Raw genomic sequence first — 18,545 nt, 5'->3', positions numbered from 1 at the left:
CTGTTACTTTTCTGGATATTTGAAACATTCCTAAGTTTAAAGCTAAGTTTTTAAAAGAATGAATGAGGTGAGGTGGGAAAGTGGGGCAGAACACTTCCTCTGGGGTCGATTTTTGTTTAGAAGGACAGGAGGAAAGATGAAATTAAAGCCGCTGAAGCTTAGAGTATTGTGTGAGCCTCCCATTTCCCATTCCTGTTACTCTGACAGAGCTGCTTTTAATACCCTGGATGCTGAAAGCTTGCAAAGTACTTTTTTTTTTTTTTTTTTTTTAACTGAAATCAGTTTGGCCTTCCTTTTCTCGGTTTGGGAAATTGTTTCAGTGAAAATTTCCTACAGGCTGCTTCAAAGCCATGCATGGAACAATGGGCCTTGTGGCAAGTGAAGTGCATGTGGGGAAGTACTTAGGATTTAATGTGAGTTATTTTTATTTCCATTCATAGACATGTCTCAGTGAAGTTCAAATTATCCCTTGGACAGTTGAAGGCAGTCTGTTAATTTAAAGCTAGACTTTTTTGGTTCCACAAAGCCAAATTTAGGATAGATTTCAAAAGCTAAATAAACAACAGTCTACCTCCCCATTAAAAATGAGTGTGTCAGGTTTCTGTGTACTTAAGTCTTTAAATAATCTCCACTTAGCTTTCGTACAAGGGGACTTGAATATTTAGGAAGAGGCTATACTTTACAATCCTACCTTGTTTGTTAAAGAGATGCTTAGAAATGGGGGCTGTCTTAATTTTATTACTAAAATTCTGTAGGTATCTTATTGGTTTTAACAAATTAAGATGAAGGCTGTGAAAGTTGTCCATATTAAGAGTGGTGTGATTGTGAAATGCTGAGAGACAGCAAAGGCTGAAATCCTTAAAGGTATTGTTCAGTATCATCTTTCTGTAATGCCATAAAATATTATTTCAAAAACTTGTCAGAGAAAATAAATGTTAGACTTTATAGCAATGGTTCTAAGTCTTGATTCTTAATAGGAATCGTCTATGAAGTTCTTGAAAAATATGTATGTTGGGGCTCTTTTTTGGAAATTCTAATTCAGTAGTTCAAGGGGAAGGGCCTGGGTGGTGAGCATGTTTGTATGTGTGTGTGTGTGTATCTATCTATCTGTCTGTGTGTGGAAAGTTCCACAACTTATTCTGAAGCAGATCCAAGGATCGAAAGCTTACCAATTACTAAATTCCATCTCTGTGGAAATTCATTGTTTAAGAGCTATCCTCTGCAGACTTCATGTATGCCAAGTTGTAATAGAACTTCTACTTATGAGATTGCAATGAAAAGTTTAGTAGAACTGTTGAATGGCTAAGTGTGTTGTTTCTTATATAAGGGACACTTTACAAATCAATCAATAATACCATTATTTATGTATTTTTAAATAATTACGTATTTTACGTTTAAAATTTTTTATTTACCATAATTAAACAAAATGAAACAAAACATTTACTGAGTTCAATATATAAACATTACAAAATTTAATAATATTCTGATTAACATGATAGTTGACATGATTTCCAAGAAAAATATCCATAAAATTGATAGTAATTTTACAATGTGGACTTAAGTGGATAATTGCGCTATGTTTGACATCTTACTAAGAGAGGGTTATTTTTGTTAAAATGCTGTGGTACATAGAGGCAGTTAACAATAAAGTGGGCAGACATGATAGTTGAGGTAAGTTCAGATTTTGAATCATGGTCCTACCTCTAGCTGTGTGGCCTGACAAGTAATTTAACCATAAAATAGGACTAATTTTATGAACCTCACGAAATTATTATAAAGATTTAATGAGACAATGTATGAAATGCTACATAGATATAAAGATGTATCACTAATTATTTGAACTGAGACTCATTTTGCACATTTTCTATACTGGAAAATGATGTACCTATGTATTGCGGTAAATCATGTGGTAATTTCATATATATAGATTATGGAATTGCAGAAGAAATGAATTACGCCAGACATCTTCACATTTACATTTTTAGCAACCTCAGCCTTCCAAGAGGGAATTATTGTAGATATCTCTGCACTCTTTTGGGAAGGAGAACATTCTTTGTTAGAGCATTCTCAGGTGTAAATATTCTCCCCAGAGACTATTCTCCCCAGAGACTGGATTTCTTTGATATTACTTATGATGACATAAAAGATATATTCTATGTGTTGGAAACTTGACATTGCCAACGCATATAAGACTTTTTTTTTTAACATGAAACTTGCAACCATTGCACCCCCAAGGCCAATACTCCTCAAGTATTTTAGAGAAGAAGCCTGAAGGTTTTAATTTTGCTTCAAAATTCTAGAGTTGTTGACACTATAATATTTAATAAAAAAATTTTTTGGTGAGAAAAACTTGAGAGATACCTTCTTTTGAAAATTGATATTTTGGTCTAGTAGTTGATTCTACCTTAGATTATGTTTTCTCACATGATGGATCACAACATTTTGAATTATACTTTTTATTCTATTAGGAAGGATGTAGGGGAAAGGCAATATTTTAATACTATTATTACCTGAGAAGATTGTCCTGATAGTGACTGCCAAATTGTTTCCAATCTTCTGGAAACTCCCTCTCATTCCCCTCCCTCCCTTCCTTCCACAAATGTTTATTGAGGGGCACTGGGTGCCAGGCAATGTCGTAGTCACCGGGAGTAGATACAAATAAAAAACACAAAATTCCTGCTCATATAGAACTTACATTCTCATGAGGGAGACAGACAATAAGTAGGTTACAAATACATATAAGGTGGTTGCAGAAATGGTAAGGACTATGAGGTACCAGCAGGGTGCTGTTGTAGAGGGAACAGGTGCAGTGTGGATGAGCTCATGTCATTGCATGAGACACAGGATGTGCAAATGGTTATCAATATCCCAAACAGGTTAGAAACAAAGGATTTGATATTTCCTCCTCTCATACCCTCTTCGTATATTATCCTCTGTAACTTTATTTACCCTTTGAGGCTTCTTTTACCTTTTATTTGAACCTGATTCTATCCCTAGGTTTTAAAGGATTGAGGTCAAGGTGTTAATTTTTACCCCTCACTGGTACTATTAAGAGATGATGCCTTTAACTTCCAAACTCCTTTATGGAGACCAGGCTTAAAAATTCTGGAAGTCTGATTAGTGATGATAATTGTGTTTAGCTGGTACATTAAAGACTGCTAAATATTGGAATTTTACTCGGGAAAATTATGTCAGTTAGCATATTCTACTTGGAAATAACAAGTCCCCCTGAATCGTTTCTGCTTACTTTGATGGTAGAATTAACTTGGGCTGATGGCTGTCATCTTGTCCTAAAACAAATCCTTTTGATCCTTTTGCTGCTGCTGCTTCTCCTTCTTTTTCTTCTTCTCCTCCACCTCCTCCTTCTTCTTCTTTTTATTGGCTTATGATGTAATGCCTTCCATCTCTCATTGACCCCCTCCCTTTTCTAAGGAGAGAAGTCAATATTATGTTACATTAGGAAGAAATCATTTTTGTTTCCTAATTTTGAGCGAACTAAGAAGGGAACAGAGGGAACAAATTTGGGATGCATGAAAGTAGGTGGCTAAGGGAGATAATGGGTATGAATGGAAACAGAAACATTCAGCTATGAATGGTTGAAGGTGTGTGAAAAAGAACAGGGACAGAAGGAGGTGGTCATTGTATTTTAGTGTTCATGTTTTTTATTTCTCTAGAAAGGAAAATGATATTGACAAATTAGCACTAAGTTGATTAAGGAATTTGTTGGTATTTCCAACTCAGAATGCACTGAGAGGCAAACAAATGCTTGTTTATTACAGAAAGAAAAACATGTCACAGAATCTGAAAGTGGCAGTCTGAAATCAATAAAGGTCTTCATTAAGTATGATCAGCATAGAGATTGTTCCCTAGGTGGAGTTTTGGCAGCTGCATCTGTCATTTTATTTACTGTTTGAGGAAAATTTAAACACAATCACCTCCTGAGAATACTTCCAGATTTCACTCCTCTCTATATTAATGAATGTCTTCAAGAATGCAAGATTCTTTCAGTGTTAACCTAAACCAGACGTCATTCAGAAATGCAATATGCTTTTTAAAATGCATGTAATATATGGAAAAATTTAAATGTAAGTGATTTTAAACATTCTTCCCTACGGACATACATTCTCTGTGACATGCTCCCTTTATTAGTTGATAACAAAAAGTTAGTTGTTGTGAGGTTTACATCAGAGATGCAAAGACAAAAAATTGCATGTACCTAACTATTCTTAACTCAATTTGTAGTACTAAATCAGTCAGGAGGGACAGAGAGGGAGCTTCCTGGGTTGTAATTTTGCATTGTCACAATGTCATAAAATAGCAAGCCTCCAAACCATGTATTGTGTATATATTTTATCCTAGGATGAGGAAACTGGAAGGGATTCCAGTAATGATGACTCCAACTCCATCATCTTACAGGAGAAGAATCTGAAATCTACTGAGATTAAGTGATTACAATAAAAAAACTTAAATCCTTACTTTATTCCAAAGTAAATTTGTAGTTTTAAACTCTAATCCTAGAAGATATCCCTTGTGGTTTCAATTTATGACTGTTTTCCACCACTGCTGCAAAATACCACCCTTCTTCAACCAACAGTATTAGTAAGCAGAAACTATTCAGAACACTGTTCAAAACAGGCATATCACAGATAAGCATTATTTAATAAGGAACTCAGTTTTTTGATCGATTCAGTATTTTTCACTTATTTTAATTGTCTTCTTTTCCCTGTAGAGAAGGTGGTATTTTCAATGTGAACTTCGATGAAACAAAAGAAGATCTTATTCATGGAAAACTCTTTAAACTTCAGAACATAAAACACTGCCTTAAGAGCTGAGTTTATTATTCTTATTTTTTTTTTATTATCTTTTAACAGCTTAAAATATTTGCCTGCTTCCTTGCTTAGAAGCATTGCAGTGGACTTTATCAATCTTTAGATTTGACAAGTGGAAGGACATAAGATAGTGGGACTTTATCAATCTTTAGATTTGACAAGTGGAAGGACATAAGATAGTGGGAGTGATCCTTTGCTCACCTCAGTGGTTGAGCTGTGTTAGCCCACTGGATTCTTTTAAGATATATTTTGGTCATTATTTTATCATTTAAGTGGGACTAAACTGAGTTTAGCCAATTCTGATACATTTTTTAAAAGAATGTGCTGCTGAGCTAAGACTATATGCCACATTTCAGCCTCAAGCAGCTTTTTATGACAAAGTAATGAACCGCTGGAAACGGGTTTATAATGGAAAATGCAACTTGACCTTAACTAGGAGCCCAAGTGCACCTTACAACAGCACATTTTTGAAACACACAAAATCCTTTTCTCCCAAGGGTGGTGTCACAGGAGGAAGGTGTATAATAATAGTTGTATTTACCATAAATACCTAACATATTTTATGATGATTTGATTCTATTAAAAAATTTCACCTTATAGATTTTAATAAAGCCGCCTATGGGCAAAGTTATTGCAGTTGGATCTCTTTTCCTTTGCCTACTGGTCTCAGTGGAAAGAAGCAAGCAGCCCTTATAAAAGGCTTTAGTTTTTAGTACCTGGTTAATAAAAAATAATTTCCTCTCCTTTGGACTTGTTCATGAAGCTGAAAAATGACTCCACAGGTCAGTGGTGTGTGGCAAAGCTAATTTCTATAAGCTTTTTATCAGGTGGTACTGAGTAAAACAATATGGGGAAACTGAAAAACCCACCCTTCGGAAGTTAATTTACAAGGGTGAGTTATTCCCAGTGTCACAAAAAGGGGGAAAAAATGACACTTTGTTCTTCCTGATTTCTACTCCAACAACAAAAAATTCTGAGATATAAAAAGTACAGAAGGAAAAACTAAAGTGTATGAAAAATTTCAGCTAAATATAGATTTTAAAATCTGACACAAATGCCACTTGCTGTTTAAAACACAATAAAACTCAGCTTTCATTTGTTGTTTTATTGGCAAGGGAACCTCATAGTAGTAAACATGAGTGAGGCAACGAATATCATAGCAACCCAGAGTAGTTGTCATTCAAGTCTCTCCTCCACAAGGCTCCTTTTCCCCAAGCACCACATGTTCTCAAGGGAGCATTAGGAGAACATTCCAACCAACAGAAATCGGGCTTCTTCCCTTGGGGTTCAGCAGAGTGTTTGCTGTGTGTCTTGCAGAGTATGACAGTGGGGAACTTCACACCCCTTCTGTCTCTCCAGGATATTCATAGGCCGCTTTCCAGGGAAGAAGCTGGGAGCAGGGCTGCATGACACACCCAGGCACCTGGGGAGCAGGCAGCTCTGATCTCAGTGAGTTTGAAGTCACATTTCTTTCTACTTCTTCAGGCTGGGGGATCATAAGAATTCACAGCAGCAATGTTGCTTAGGGGGTCATGGGTGCCCTTTTTACCATCCTTATTTAAAGGCAGCCATGACTTCCTTACACTGGCTGATTCCCCTCAGAGCCCAAAGGAAGAATCAGCAACTGCAGGGATCTGGAGAGGTTATGGGTGAGTCTTTCTCTGATCATTTTTATCTTAATGGCTTGTATAGTTACTTGGAGATGACAACGTTAGATAGAGAACATAACATACATACTACATTGGAGCCATGTATTTGAAGGTGAAAGACGAAAACAAGGCCTTTCGTGGATGTAGCCAAGAATTCATTTCCCTTTTTAAAATTCAACTTAACAACATAAAAAGTAAAGGCATGTGGTATGTAATTGTGAAAGAGATTTTTGGATTATCATGTTAAAAACATAAATTTCTGACACACTGTTGTCTAACAGCCATGGGATCAATTGGGAGAGTGATTGTCAGGGAGAAGGTCACACCCTACTACTGATACTGGAGACAAGTGTTAAGGATGGCGTGGAGTCAGACTAGTGTACTGTTGTGGGAGCCCGAAGTTGGCTGTGTTCCCTCCCATCAGATGACCTCTTAATTTCACTGTGAAGTGGGCATGTGGACATTCACTGAGGGTGTCCAAGAGGTGTGAATGTAAACCTGAAGTGAGCGGCTGAGTTTAGTGGACAGTTTCTGCAATGAGAGAGGATGCTGAACAGTAAGACAGAAAAAGTGAGAGCCCTGCTTCAATTTCTCCCTGGAATGATGTGAGTCAAGCAGGACAGGATGGAGATGAATTAGGACTCTGCTGGATAGGTGAGGCAGAGGGAGAAGAACTTAGATGTGTAACGAAAACAATTAGGCCTGGCGCAGGAAGGGCAGCCTTCACTGATCATCTCCTTCAAGAACTGGAGATTGTGTCCTGTAAATCAGGGCTGCATTTTGCAAAAATAACTTTCCCCTTAGGTTTTTTCCCCTAATGGAGTGGGGCATGAATGTTTAGTTTAAACAATCAGATGTGAAATAAACACAGCAGTCCAAATTGCGTAAGCTAGGCTGAGAAACCTTAGTTGTGGTATGAAAATGATGGGAAATGCTTAAATCTAAACTTAATCATTTTTAGGCTATTTGTGACTGTTCTAGAGGAAATAAGTTTTCCTATATTTTGCCCAGCTTTTGTTACTTTTAATCCTTCTAGTTGTGTCATATGAAATAATTGCTCTTTGAAAACTATTAGGAGTTGGAATTTTATGAAGTATTGTACATTCATTTAAAGTGTGACACAATTATGAACTTCTAGGCTAATAGGAAACAGTATGACCTAGTAGTCTCCTCTAGGGCTGAATCCCTGAAAGGAATTTGTACTCAAAGAAAGGACAGCACCTCCTTAATTTTTATACATCTACTGGGCATGCCTTTTCACCTTTGCATAGTTGCTTTACAGAATTCTATAGCCATTTACCGATAGGAAGTGTAGCTAAGGAGAAGAGGTGGGAGAGAATTGCTGGGGATTTGGAAGGCTTTGTTCTTTAAAAGACCCAGCTCTTCTAGACCTTCTTTAACCAGGTATCTTTGTGCTTTGCATAATAATACTTAATGTCTCCCATTTAGGGCTATTTAAATAGTGATAGAGCTGGAATGGTGCTGATGGTGACAGGAAATAGCTTGAATGCCTCGGCAGTGTTACACAGGCAATAAACAATGTTCTGTCCTCTTATCAAAACCATGCTCAGCAGTCTGCAGTGGTTTTGCCTTACTTGCGTCTTATACATTAAACTCATTAAATGCATGAGCCTTCAGAGAGCCCCCTGCTCTAAACCCTATCCTATCCTTCTTTTTGTTTTGTTCCACACTATCCAGCTCCCTATACTTCCCTTGGTCAGAGTTACTGCCCACAGTTCACAATCTGTCATTACCTGCTTCTGGCTTATTTATACAGGTGTTTCCTCTGACTCTCTTTCCATTTTCCATCCTATCAAGATTTTACCCATTCTTAGAGACCCAATTCAAATAGGACTTTTGTGTAGGAAGTCTTCCTTGATTTTCTCAATAAGTTTCCTCTTTTAACTCCCATCAGTCTTTATACACTTCATACACTTGTTTTTGGCACTTCTCATATTTATTTCCCAATTTTTGATTGTTTATGTACTTATCTAATTCCTCTCCTGCCAATCTATTTTGTAAATTCCTTAAGTATCTGTTTGAGAAGGGAAACAACTAATATTTATTAAGCACCGGTTTTGTATTAAACATCATGGTTGACTTGAGTTGGAAGATACAAAAAAAGACATGCTTTCTTGCTCTTCAGTTCCCAAGGATCTTGTAGTCTAAAAGTATGACAGGTAAGCAGATCATATGAATATAATGTAATAAGTATAACAATAAAGGTATCTCAAATTGTTCTGAGAGACTGAGTAAGTCATGTAACCTGGGGTGGTGAGTGCAGAGCAGAGAAGGCCTCCTGGGGGAAAGAATTCTTAAGTAAATCTGAAAGGTTAAATGGAAATACTAGTCAGCACAGGAGAAAGTTTTGGGCCAAGGACAAGGTCATGCTCTGAGCATGAGCAAAGGCACCAAGGCATGAGACATTATGGTGTGTTAGAGGAACCATAACTTTTCAATATCAGCAGAGTATAAAATGCAAGATTAGGTGAGATGGAGGGGTGAGGGTGAACCTTAGTGGAAGACAGGGCCTCCTTCATACAGGTTTTTGTTTGCTAAGCCAGGGAACTTGAATTTTATCCTGAGTGTATTAGTGGACCATCAGAAGGTTTCAGACATGTGAGAGGCATGGTAACATTGTTGGTTTAGAGAACTCACTCTTCCAGCAATGTAGATAGTGAATCTGGAGATGGGGTACTGGTTAATATTGGGCGTTGCTCATGGTTGGAATGGTTTTTGTAGGTATAACAGTACCTAAAAAAATTGAATGGAAAGTTGCTTTCATGCTCATCTTCATTGGTTAGGCACCTCTTTCAAGAACAGACTCAATAAAACGCCACATGCATTATGTTAACCTTCAGAGAGAAAATTTTGGGTGGCATAGCAAGTCTAAAATAAAATCCACGGGAAATCTTATGTTCTAAACAGAGTGATTATATAAAACGCTGGCTTGTGGCTTAAGCAAACGCAATCATAGAATTGCATAGCTATGAGTCAGAGTCGGCTTGGTCCTTAAAGTCCTTTCTTGATAGCAAATTAGTGGCTTACGGAAATATGTTTACATTTCATTTCTTATTGTACATCTGATTGCATGTTTTGAGAGTTGGATACAAAATTTCTTTATTTACAGATTTGGAGTAGAGAATTATATTGACTCTGTGTGCATACAGACTTAAGTTTTCCAGTTAAGTATATAAATCCAATGAGGTATATCCTTACATGGTACAATATTGCTAATTTTCCATTTTATTTCAAATAGAAAGATATATGAGATACAATAATGAAATTCAGTCATTCTTATGATTAAATCATCATTACTGTAGAATGGCGTGTTTGGTCTTATGATTTGATCAGTAATAATTTATTTGTGGGAGGAAGAACAGACAACCATTTTTAAACTATTTCTTTCTGTGTGTTCCCGTAGTTCTTTCTGTCATAAAGCTTAAGCACCTTATTACATTCATTATTTTCTTGTATCTTTTTTTAGATTGTGTGTACTGTGAAGGCAAGGTCTGCTCTATATTTGGTTGTAGCCCCAAACTTTAGCACAGTGCTTCATCACAGTAATTACTCTATATATTTATTAAAATTGAATGGCAAAGTGAATTGAGTAAATATATGTAAATAAATGAATGAGTAAGTGAATAAGCGAATATGTGAATGAACTGTAGGTGAGTTGGTCTCACTCATCAGCATTTACTGAGTACCTACCATATCCCAGGCTCTAAGCTGATACACCAATTGCTTCTTACCTTTAGGTTCTTGCTTTCAAGAGCAAAATGTGTGAATCAAATAATTATAGAAGAAAATATGTAATTAAGTCATCCCGTAAGTGTTGTGAAAGAAAAGAAGAGCTTGCTCTGAGGGTTCTTAGCAGAGTCTTGGCCCATCCAAGGTCAGGGAAGCTTCTTTGAAGAAGTAACCTTCAAGCTGAAACTGGAAGAATGAGTAAATGTTGGTTAAATGAAGAATGGAGAGACCTTTCAGGCAGAGGAAAACTTCTTTGAAGGTGGAAGACTGTAGGGATGTGGCATGTTGGGGGACTGGAAAGGCAGATACAGGAAATAGAAAGGGAATGGGGCTTCATCGGGAAATTATAAGGGCGAGGCAATGTATGTGGACTAAGTTTTCTCTCTCTCTCCTTCATTCTATCTCTGTCTCTCTCTTTGGCTCTTAGAAATAATACAGCAAGAAGGACTATCTTCATATACATAAATATGAATTGTTTCAAATTATTCACCAAGATAGGCTCCCAGACATAGTAAATAAGTCTTAGATGAATCAAAAGAAAAGGCTTGGTAACATGCCTTGAAGTTAGTCATGCAGGCATATAAACTATATGTCTGTAAGCAATTAAAGGTACATCAATAAATATAGGACCTAGCTTAGGAAGTCTCTTATTGAGATCTCTAATCACTGTGTGTAGTTCTTTCTAAATCTCCCAAAGTCCAACATCTGATTTTTTTATGTTCTTAATCTCACTTCCCTCTCAATCTGTTGGAGAAGACCAAACTTTCCTAATCTTCAGCTTTTATTGACCTATATATTGAATTCTTTGTTCTCTTTCTAGAATAACCTTGGAGTTTTACTTAATCATCTTTTTGAGACCCAAGAATCATTTCTTTTCTGCCAAAGGAAACTGTGCTTTGAATAAATCCTGCAGTAGGTATCCCTTGTTTACCAGGGACAGATAACATATGTTAAAATTTTGCTTTTCTGTTGATTCCTCTCTGAGGTCTTAAGCTACTGTAACAAATCTAAAAGGATAACATATATTTAGGTAAACAAAAAGTCCAAAAATGTGTGAGCAACCAACAAGAGCAGGAGATTCAAATTCAGTGCCCAGCCTTCTGTGATTGGTCACTTCAGAGAGTAAGATCTCTGACAAAAAACAAACAAACAAACAAACAAAACAAAACAAACAAAACAGTCCTATTGCTCACACAGTCCCTAACACAATGTGTCTAGGCACTTAGTAAATTACATGGGGCTCAAATTCTTGAAACTCTATGAAGCATTTATGAGTTAAGTGTAAGAGTATCGGGAATGCATCCATTCCATAGAACAACAGTAAAACTGGCAAACATGTTTTTTAGATTTCAGTTGGGATTGTGCTCTGGAGATGGTCAAGGAAAACGATACTGCCATCCTCAGCTGTTAAATTAAACCTGATTGTTTTCTTTTGTCTAGATACATAAATTCTGCCTAAAATTTCTTTATTTGGCTAGATTGATACCCTCTAAGATTAGATCCTAATTTTTTTTTTCAGATATAGTGGTCACGAGAACAAATGCTTTAAAGTCTAACAGAAGTGAGTTTGAGTTCTGTCATATTTAATTGTGCATCAATAGCCACGTTACTTAACTTCATATTTACCTATTACTTACATCATGGAATTATTGGGAGGATTAAATGAGACTATATATATATATATATATGTGTGTGTGTACATATATATATATAATGCATAGCATTATACTGGCACAAAGTTGGTACTCAATACATACTAGTTATTATTAGTGTGTGTGTGTGTGTGAATTTGATGCTAGAAAGAAATGAATTATGTTAAAACCAGCAAATACTGAAGAGCCAGGCTAATGTTTGTCCTCACTAGATTATCAGATACATGAGGACAGGGTTGTGTTGTCTTTTTTTTAATCACTGTACCTACAGTATGTAGTTCTTGAGTTACAGAAGACATTCAGTAAAGAAGAGGGAATGAATGAACCACTTCCTAACTTGTGTCTGTCTATTGGCGTTAACATAAGGAGATATTCTCTCAGCCATAGAAAAATCAGACATCATATAATACTTACACTAGCTTTCTGGCATAAATCTTTTAATTACCATCTTAGGAGGCTAGTTCACATAAATAAAACACTAGAAAAAGAAAATGGCTCTGCCTGGTATTGTAAGTTCAGAAAAATAACCAATTTCTTAATATGGTAGTAATTCCTAGTATGACTAGCTGAGCTGGGACTGAGACCAAGGGCCTTGACACTAATGGGCCTTTTGTGAGACTTGCATAGGCTTAAGTCATTTTATCGGAATGTCGTTAGTAGCCATCACCATTGTTACAGGCAAGAATTGGGAGGCTTTTTCTTTCATGCAGTGCTTTCTTTAGCTTTCTGGGATTTGTGGGCCCCACATTTGGGAACATGTTTTGTATATTTACATAAGAACAAACAGCCCTAATAAATATGTAACAATGTCTAACGCAGCCTCTAGATGAAGAGAATGAAACAAGGCCCAGGCCAATAGTGCAGCAACACTTGGAAAGGTACAAATTGAATCTGAAACAAGAGTGACCTATTCCAAGTGAAATCCTCCTAGTAGCAGCTTTTTAAAGATAATCAGATCCATTTTTAGACCTCCACATTTTCACTCCTCGCCCTCCATAAGGATGTGATTTTTTGATATGTATTTGTGTGCTTTTACTTCTTGATGACCTGGGTGAAGAATCAGGCCTGGAATATAGTTACCTTGGAAAAAAAATTCAAAGGAATATTTTCTAGGTTTTGCTGACTATGCCTTGGAAGCAAACGAATTATGGTACAGAGCTGGAACTTTACCTGCTTGTTAATTAGCAGGTTAAACTTTTATGAGTTTCTGGTACCCTGGCGATACATGACTATTAAAATTTGCAGGTGGTTTAAGGGGAGAGAGAGGTAGGTTCCTATGCTAGTAATATATCATAAAAGTGTGCATTTCATGTGCCTGTTGTGAAAGTGGAGACTTAATACTCCTTCACAATATAAGCTGATTAAGGAATCTTTATGGTTCTCATTAACCGTGGGTCTTTTTTCATAGAAAAGTGAAAAGTGTAATGCTTATAGACAGAAGCATAGAAGAAAATAATTAGCCACAGTGGTACCTCGTTGAGACTAACTAAAAGCTTAATGACACCCTCTGCATTCACCTCTCAACCCTTGGAAACTGCCCTTGTTTCTAAAGTTGCTTCTACCACATGAAGTGCTGTAAATCTCATGTTTTGATTTTTCCCCCTCAGAAGACAGTCTTTGCTTAATTACACTTGTGTTACATTTAAATGTTAGCATACTTCCTTTTTTGACTCCACCTTTTCATCAGGAACTGTGGTGAGCAGCATGATTCCACACAATAAACTAAATTTTGGAAAAAGTAATGTGATTGTAGTTTTTTTGAAAGCCATACTGCCTTATGTTTTACATGTGGTTTTAGGGGAAAAGCCCTCAAATATTCGCTAAATTAACCATTTCCCCCAAAAGCTTAGAAGTAGCTCTTTCTAATTAGAATTATAGCTTGTTTTAGCATGGGGAAATAGTGAAATGAGTTAACTTTAGTTAAGAAAATAGTAGGAAAGTGAACAATAGAAGGTATTTGTTTTGTTTTTAATTTTTAATTCTACATTTTTCTTTACCCATTTTGATGGGGGAGTGGATTCTGTTAGTTTCTCTCAGGGTTAAATCATAATCTAAAAATAGTTCTTTTGGAACATGAGATTAAGATTTAGTTTTTCAGTCTGTTGGTAACTTTATCATGTTTTAGTTTGAGGGTGCTGCACCCATTATTGTACTTGTTGCTGAGAAAGAAAAACAGAATCTTTCTTTGAATTCATTCTCTTCAAAAATGATTATTTTCTAACTTGGTTTACCTGTGGTCAGAGTAGGGGAGCAGCAAGGACGGGCAGATTGGGCAGCAGGTGGAGATGTTGTAAGATGGGGCAAGCATGCTATGGAGAAGCTGAGGACCAGGACTGCGGTGGGGCTTTGGGCAATGTTAATGAAAAGGGGAAATTGTGCTGCCTGGACTATCCTGTTGGGGCTCTTAGTTCTGGTATCAGTCATAAGAACTTTGTTTCCAAAACTCTGTGTGCCAAAGTTAGAGTAGTTTGTTTTGACAAAGAATGCTTTCCGAGCAAGACAGTTACTCACACACATACACACATACCTAACACTGTTAAGATAACTATGTTTTTATAAGGACTCAAGCCTTACTTTCATGGCTTTTTAAAAATTACTTTAGTTTTTAAAATCTCATTTTCAAATTGTGAAATAGAGCACATGATAAAGTTGAAAGGAATATAACTCTTTTAAATACTTGTTTCCTTCACTTACTTTTATTTCGGTTTAAGGATATTTGCTTCAGGAAGGAAGAATTACAGGTTCTGTCGACTTGATGAAATGTAAGAGGATGAGAATAGGGATGTATTTCAGGACTTCAATCTAAAAATTTTTTTAACTGGAAAAGTACTCCAAATTATATTTTCATCAAGCAAACAGTATTAGGAAAATGGTAAATATAAGCTTTACACAAAGTGCCTTGTTTTTGATGAGAGTATGGAAAGCAATCCATTTTGTACAAAATAGGTTTTTAAAAAAAGACAGCTTTAGAGAATTAGAATTTGGTCAAGGAAGTATTTGAGAATCAAAGCCTAGTTTTGGAAATCCATTTCTTGCCAGGTGAAAAGGTGTTAAGCTGCTCAGCAAGAAGCAGTTTGCAGCAGAGGCTTGCCTGTCAATGTTTGGGAAGTGCTAATAAGCTAATAAGCCAAGAGTTCCAGCTCAGGGTATTTGGTGTGTCCATGGAGGGCTGGTGGGTACCTCACCTTTGGGAAAGACCCAAGTCAGTCCACACAAGTTACTGGGGGCCTATTTGCTGTATATACATTTTTCACTTGGTGCCTGTCTAGGAGAAGAATTAATAGGTGATAGGGATATGCCTAATTTTACATTATATATTCTTTATTTCCTAGCCAGGAAAACTAACAAACAAAAAAATAGCTCAATGAAAAAAATTGTAATAAATATAAATAAAATACACTGGTCAGAGCAGGAGGCTGAGGCAACGATTTCAGCAAAAGAGGGCTTCCCCAGGACTGGAAAGGACAGTGGTAGGGATTGCTTGCATCTTTGTTGTCAGGCTTTGTGCTGTGTGCCTTATAGAGGCTTATTTTCATCACTTAGTCTTATAGGAAACCTATGATGGAGAAATGCTTGTTCTGTTGGATGGAGACCCTGAAGTTCAGATGAGTGAAATAACTTGCTGGGCGTTCCATCCCTAACTCATACCCATGTCTGACCTACTCCAAAGCCTGAGTTCCTTATTACATGGGGGAAAACAAAGCTAATGTCATGCAAAATAAAAAATGTATAGCAAATGTGATATAGACACATATCTTGTGTTTTCATAGTTCAACTAAGTAAGATTAAAAATTACATACAAATTAGAAGAAATGACAGTCTGACAAATGAAGACTTCATCAAGTGAAAATTTGAAAAAAAAAATAAAACAGTAGAATGAGATGGGTATTTTTTTCTTTATATTTAAGAGTATTGGCTTGAAAAAATTAAAAACTAGCATAATACAAAACAGTTTAAACCAGATCAATAATAAATGTCACTTCAAGGTTTTAAAATATGGTCATCTTCAGATTAACAAATTACAAATATAATTTAGCTCAAGAAGCAAATTGTAAAACTTATGAGCCAATAATACATCTCTACTATGATATCTGTTTAAAGGCATTCATTAGTTTTAACTATCAACTAAATAGGGAAGGTATCACCATAATTTGAAAGACATGCAAAATAATAATATGTAATTTCCTACAAAGATTTCTACTATGAATTGATATTTCATGCAATGATAACACAAAAGGAAAGTAGAGCAGGAGGAAGTTTAAACGTAACAAACTTGACATGAAGAAAAAGTGTATGATAACTATAATATACTACTGGTTCTCTAGGTTTAATTTAAAAACTGTAAGAAAAAAGAGCAGAATTCCCAGAACTAATGATTATCACTTAGAGTCCATCTCTGGATCCTTAAGGGTCCACCAACTTAAGATTTTTGTGTTCTTATTGACATTTAAAAGTCCTAATATTAATTCTTTTACTCCAGTTAGGGCCACACATGACTTAATCAGTTGAACTTTTTTACTCTTTATTGCTACGTTGACAGAGTATGATAACCTCTTTCATATAGCTGAAGGTCTGATTGGCTGTTACATGTGTTTTTGTTTATAAAACATATGAAATCATATTAATTCTTATTCTACAAAACTTGCCTGCTAGCCAAAATCTTTGAAATAAATGTATACTTAGAGGAATAGATAATAGTAGAGGGAATAATGAAAAGGCTGGGGCATCACTGTTCTGTATACTTAGGCATTCCTATTAGTAAAATAACATCTCAGATCTCTGTAAAACTGAGGCTGGTGTTCATGCTGCATGAAACTCAAGATATTTAGCATTTGGGTTCTTGGTTAATGATGATTAACTATGTAGTAGATGCTGTTTCTTAGTGTTAAGCTAAGCATACTTTAATATCTGTATTTTTTCTTTAATATTATATAAGCTAATTATGATGAGATTTAAGTGACAGTGCTAATGAACTCACTTCAGACTAAGACCACATGTGAGAAATTTCAGCCCAAAGGAAATTAGAAGGCCAGAGGGAAGAAATTAGAAGTAAAATAATGATATTTTATAACTGAGGTACCATAACTAGAATGCTGCTAAGATATTAAAATACTCAGGCATTTAAAAAACATGATTATTAACATTTAATTTTTTAAATGTATTGAAGTGAAAACTTGAAAAGTATTTGAGCTAAGCAGAACTTTTGTATTTCCTTCATTTGTTAAAGAAAATAATTTAATTTCGTTGTACTTTTGTAAAGATGAAGCAAAGATGTTGACTGTTACATTGCATGATGTCTCCTTTGTAACAGTCACTGGATAAATTCTTAAATTTAGCATCAAGGGATTTGTCCCATTAAGGAATCTCTACACCCCCCCCCCCCAAAGAAAGAAAGAAGTAACTTTTGTATTTATTCTTATCAAATAATCGGAGATATGTCTTCTCTATCCCCACCCTCCATTTTTTTTTTTTTTTGTCTTGGCCAAAATGGGTTGTATAAACTATCTAGAATTGATTGTATAAGCTACCTAAAATATGATTTAGATGTGTGTAAGGAATGAATTGTAAGTAAAGAAATGATCTCTGAGATATCACAAATTTTGCATTTTTTCTGAGTTAAAAGGTTTAGTCTTTAATGAATAAATAAGTTAAATGGGCAATATATCAACATTTACTCTTATATACAGAAAAATATTACTACAGTGGATATAAACATTTCTTAGAAGAAATCAAGAAAAAATATAACAATTTAAGAAGAAAGGCTCTTTGTTATTTCTGGAGACCATCCTGGTTGCATTTGTACTTAATGGAGAAGTGTAGAGGATGATCAGAGATAGTAGAGAATAATCTTACCTGAATCTCTTCATATTTAATCCTAATTCCATGTTTTTCTTGCCTTCCTATCTTGCCTCTTCATTCTATGACCTGTGTGCCTCTCTCTTCTCCTTACTTTGTAGTTTCCCATCCTTCTCTCTGTTTTCCCATCTCTTTTCTCTAATTTTACAGATGAGAAAACTGATGCTTGCAAGTGTTAAGTAGCTTGACAAAGTTTAAACAGCTGCTAATTGGTGGGGCAAGAACTCTAATCTCCTGTCTTCTGTACACTGCTCTTCCTGACTTTCTAATGGAGTTATTTCTTAAGTCAGAAGATGATGCTGATATATTGTGCTGTTTTCTCATTTGCTTAATGTCGAGTTTTCCTCTCTACACTAGAATTCCGTAGAGCTAATTTTAGCCAGTTCACACAGGCACAGTTGTACCAGTTATTAAAATAGTGAAATATTTCCACACTGGCTAATCAGTAACTGCTGCTAGGAGCCTCCCAGTCATACCTCCTTTTGCTTCAGCAGCCCCAGCACATCCTTCAGGATCCACCCCCCAGTCCGCTGGACCCTCACACTTTGGCCCAGTAGCAAGCAAAGTGAGGCACTTAGCTGCTGACAGAGAAAGTGACTAGTGAGGCACTTGAGGTTTACAGAGCTACACTCTCTAGCATATTTGTCTTTTAGGTTTGTTTCATTCTCATAATGTTCAGAGGGAAAATTTAATCTCCTGAGAGAATGCTGAATCCAGGTTTTGCTTGTTTTGATTCCTCCTTCTCCTCTTTCTTCTTTTTTACATTTCTTCCTTTTTTCTGGTGGGAAATGTGAAAGCAGTGTTTAGGG

At 36.0% G+C, this 18,545-nt stretch overlaps 1 protein-coding gene and 1 long non-coding RNA gene across 8 annotated transcripts in view; one reads left to right on the top strand and one right to left on the bottom strand.

Annotated features, from left to right (window-relative positions):
* Nucleotides 1-18,545, top strand: part of HDAC9 (histone deacetylase 9) — an 819,260-nt gene that overhangs the window by 266,468 nt on the left and 534,247 nt on the right. The window lies entirely within an intron of this gene.
* LOC141578258 (uncharacterized) overlaps nucleotides 1,494-18,545 on the bottom strand; it is a 52,006-nt gene continuing 34,954 nt past the window's right edge. The window contains exons 3-4 of the long non-coding RNA XR_012508399.1: nucleotides 10,231-10,414; nucleotides 1,494-3,427 (exon numbers count right to left, since the gene is read on the bottom strand). This is a non-coding gene — a long non-coding RNA (uncharacterized LOC141578258). The remainder of the gene's footprint in view (nucleotides 3,428-10,230; nucleotides 10,415-18,545) is intronic.

Source organism: Camelus bactrianus, chromosome 7, assembly GCF_048773025.1.
Source record: "Camelus bactrianus isolate YW-2024 breed Bactrian camel chromosome 7, ASM4877302v1, whole genome shotgun sequence".
In the NCBI taxonomy this organism is placed as follows: domain Eukaryota; kingdom Metazoa; phylum Chordata; class Mammalia; order Artiodactyla; family Camelidae; genus Camelus; species Camelus bactrianus.
Note: the sequence above shows the minus strand (reverse complement) of the source record. Positions and strands in the feature narration are given on the sequence as shown.